Here is a 4023-nt window from a genome sequence, read left to right as displayed (position 1 = left end):
ACAGAAGATCAAATCCATATTTGTGTGACTACCCTTTGGCTTCAAACCAGCATCAATTTTTAGACTTACACAAAGTCAGGGATATTATAGGATCGGAGCCATGATCATTACAGTCATCATTATCAATTTACATGTAGGCTGAAACACAGCAAATAACAGAAACAGATTCATCTGTATAGGAGGAACCGAGTGAGGAACAGCCAAACTTTGCTATTATGGTGGGGTTGTGGAAGACTGTTTCATGTCATACACCATGGCAACACTAAACATAGCAACAAGAATCACATAGTTTGGTATATGACCGATGGGGAAGAGACGTTATGTATATCATTACTGTGGATGGGTCTTTACACTACAGAAAGGGGTTATGTTCATAGATGTATTTTTTTATGTACGTTGGTTTTACATTTTTTTATATATAATGTATACTTTTTTTTTTTATATATTGTTTTTCTTTTATATATATATTTCTTTTTATGGACTAACTGGCTCAGTTCTTGATCATCTCAGAGGAGAGAGCAATAATCTTTTGCTTTAGGATGTAATGCAGCAAAAGTAACATTCAGTAAGAAAAAAGCCATTTAAACTGCAGTATATGACGTTACCCTGCTGGCTTTTTTTTAAAGGCAAGGAGCCCCCTCAAAAGACCCCAATGTAATTTTTTAGAAAAAATAAAAAGAAGCCACCATGGAAATATCATTTATTGCAACTTAAATAACTTTTTCTTTCTGAATGTCACTTTTGCTTCACTATCTCCTACACATCATAAAGCTGCATCCCTGCGTAGCTAGGTTTAGTGCACCCCCAAGTATGTTAATTAAAAGAAGTTTTAATGTTTTAATGTTCCGCTTTCAGCATTATTATAAATAATGCTCCCTGTTGAATGGTATTTTATTTTTTATAGGGTTTACAACATTTTATAACAAACAGTAAACAACTGCAAGAAACAATAGCATGTTTTGCCATTGCATTTCTCATACATCTGCAGCAATGGCTGAACATAGGATTTATCTATTACATACACTTTTTCTTCCTGGGTCTCCTGCATCTAATCACTAATGGCCCCATTCACAAGTGTATGGGGGCTTAAATAATCACTACTGAAAGATCATGTGTGTGACTAATGAACAGTGCTGTCTATTGCCTAGAACCCAGAAAAACAAATGTGCATGTCAATGCAGCCAGTGGTAAAACAAAATCAGCTGCAGTATTTGGATTCAGACGGTTACAGGCACCTGTCTGTGTCCAGGGTTGGTTAGGACACCTAATTGCATGTAACCTCTCGGATAAGCGGTTACATATGCACAGCAGCACTGACCATTGAATTGTGCAAGGTACAAATTGGGCCAAACTGCTGTTGGCTGCAAATGTTTGGGTGCAGATTGTGCATAGAGATAGTCTCTGCCCAGACGAAAAGCAGATTCTCACCAGTGTAAATAAGCCCTTACTATTTTTCTGCCCTACAATTATGCCTCTTTCACACAGGCAATAATGTCAAGCCAGCGGACTCCTGGCATTGCAATCGCCTATTTATGTGAACAGTTGTGACTCTTCAGCTTATTCAAAGCAATGAAAGCTGCTGCAGCCGTTTGGGTTATCTCACATGGAGATTTAAATGATTGCTCCTGGATGCAACAGTCTGCATCCAGGGGCAATCATCTGTCCCTAACCACAACAAATCGCCCTATGTGGGATTATAGCTGAACAGCTGAGGCTCCTGTCAGCCTGTCATTGCACTGTATAGGCTGAACAGCCACAACTATTCACATAAACGGTATTCCAGCTGCATGACTGCAGTGCCTGGATGTAATCGTCTCTGTAAAGGCACACTATGTCTGCAGGGTGGACTAATACAGATTTAAAAGAAACCCATGTTAGGAGAAATATTTAGTATGCTCTTGCTGAACTTTATTGAAAATGCTAAATGCCTGGCTTTCATGCTACTCCACTTGGCATCAATGCATTCTGAGTCACTTATCACTAGAAAGCATGCAGATCAGGTGTTTGGACTTGATTCTCACATCACCTGCCACATGCTTGTTCCTGGGCTGTGAATTCAGAACTGTTGGAAGGGTACCTTCCAGGAAAGTGGATGGTCCACTTTGCTCACAGCCCCCCACTCCACATATACATTTTGCTTACAAAAACCCTGTGTAAAACAATTTGGAGAAAAAAAATCCATTGACTGTGGCATCTGACACTTTTGGGAGGGTATGGGTGATTTCATTGTTGCCCCCAGGAAAGCTGCATGTTTCAGGATGCATTCTTATGGGTTTTCAAGCACTCAGCTTTCAGCTTTCCAGTGAAGGCAGCGATAAAGCATTGTGATGTCACCTGTGGTTTCTGGAAGCGCTGTATACTTGGGCTGGGGCATTTTTTAAATCATTTTTGTTTTTAAAAAGCTTTATATTTTCAGGATTGTCAAGCAATATGTACTTGAGGAATGGTGGGTTGTGGGTAAAGTGTATCCTATCTATAATCATGAAAAGTCAGATTTACAAGCATACACTATCTTCATGTTATACCATGTTAGGGGAATAACATGAAGCATGGTCACATTCCCTGACCCTCAAATTTCCCCCACCTGAAATAAAGGGTTTTTCTCCAAAGCACTTCTTTTTCTTTTTTTTTTAAACTGTCTTTATTGATTATAAAGGTGTAGGTACTTGTCTGTTAATTCGCCAGATTTATTTATGTATATATATATTTTATGTTTTATTTAAAAATATATATTTATTTATTTATATATATATAAATAAATCCGGTGAATTAACAGACAAGTACCAAGGTGTAAAAAGCAGATGGTAGAAATCCACTTTCACTTACAATCAAGTCCAGATGTGTTTTACAAAGCTTCCCTGACAAGGGTACACCAAGCGGGTTCCCATGTGGTTAATCCAATTTAGCACTCAAAGATTACAGCATGGAACATAATGAAAACATCACATGGCAGTCGCAGTATAGCACATGAGAAATAAATATCTTAGACATAGAGCCCGCATACTGGCTAAGAATTGGCATTATCAGGTAGGCCTGTAAGATGAACAAAGGTGGATATCAGAAAAAGGAAGAGAGAGAAGAGGGTGCCGATGCACTCCATGACTGAATGGAACCCACTCCCACCCCCAAGGAGGAAAGGGGCAAGATACATAAAGGAATTACTGGAAATTGTCAAGATGGCTATTCATAGGTGTGCCACAGCTCCCAGACCCTATTATGGCAGTTAGGTATTCCATCCTTTGGACATCCCAGATCCTAGCATAAAGCTCCATCAGAGAGGGAGGCTCACGCTGTTTCCATTTAAGCACCACTAATCACCGTGCTGCCATTAGAAGGAGTGCAGCACGGTGATTAGTGGCGCCCCAAGATAAACATTTTAGGATTGAATGGGATCCATTGGTCAAAAACTCGATGGATAAGGACATGTACTGTACCCTGTTTTTTTCTAGTTAATGCTGCTGTGCTTGGCTCTGACCACACAGCAGAGTCATCCATTCACAGAGATCTATAAATGAGAAGACTACAAGTCTCACATACCACCGCTGCAAAGAGACTCAGAGATCTCAATGAAACATGAGTGTTGTGACATCACCGCACTTGTAGTCCATTGTTTATTTCCTCCAGCTCCGTAACTGCAGGACCATACCTTGGTATAGACCTGGGGCTGGAGGTAAATACAGGATTGAGTGCCTTCAGTGCAAACATTTAATAAATGCACATTGCTTTTTTTTTTTATATCAACGTGGGTGTTTTTTTTTTTTTTTACATTTTTGCAATAGTGGAAAATGCCTTGAAGGTCAGAGATAGCAGAACAGGCTTTTTCAGTGGAAGGCAAGTAATGGTCTCCTCAAATCTTTCCATGACTTTGCCCTTTAAGACAGGTTTGGGTATTGACAATTGCCCCTCCCCAAAGCCTGATCCCCTCATCATATAACACCTGCAAACAGACTTCTCGCCCAGTGACTCACTATACTACTACATACAGCTAGCAGTCAGTGTTGGTGGGTTTGTTAAGCAGTTATC

This window comes from Staurois parvus, unplaced genomic scaffold (genome assembly GCF_062004578.1).
Source record: "Staurois parvus isolate SC_StPar_1 unplaced genomic scaffold, SC_StPar_1.0 ptg000719l, whole genome shotgun sequence".
NCBI lineage: Eukaryota > Metazoa > Chordata > Amphibia > Anura > Ranidae > Staurois > Staurois parvus.
The sequence above is the reverse complement of the archived record's forward strand: the minus strand, read 5'-3'. Positions refer to the sequence as shown.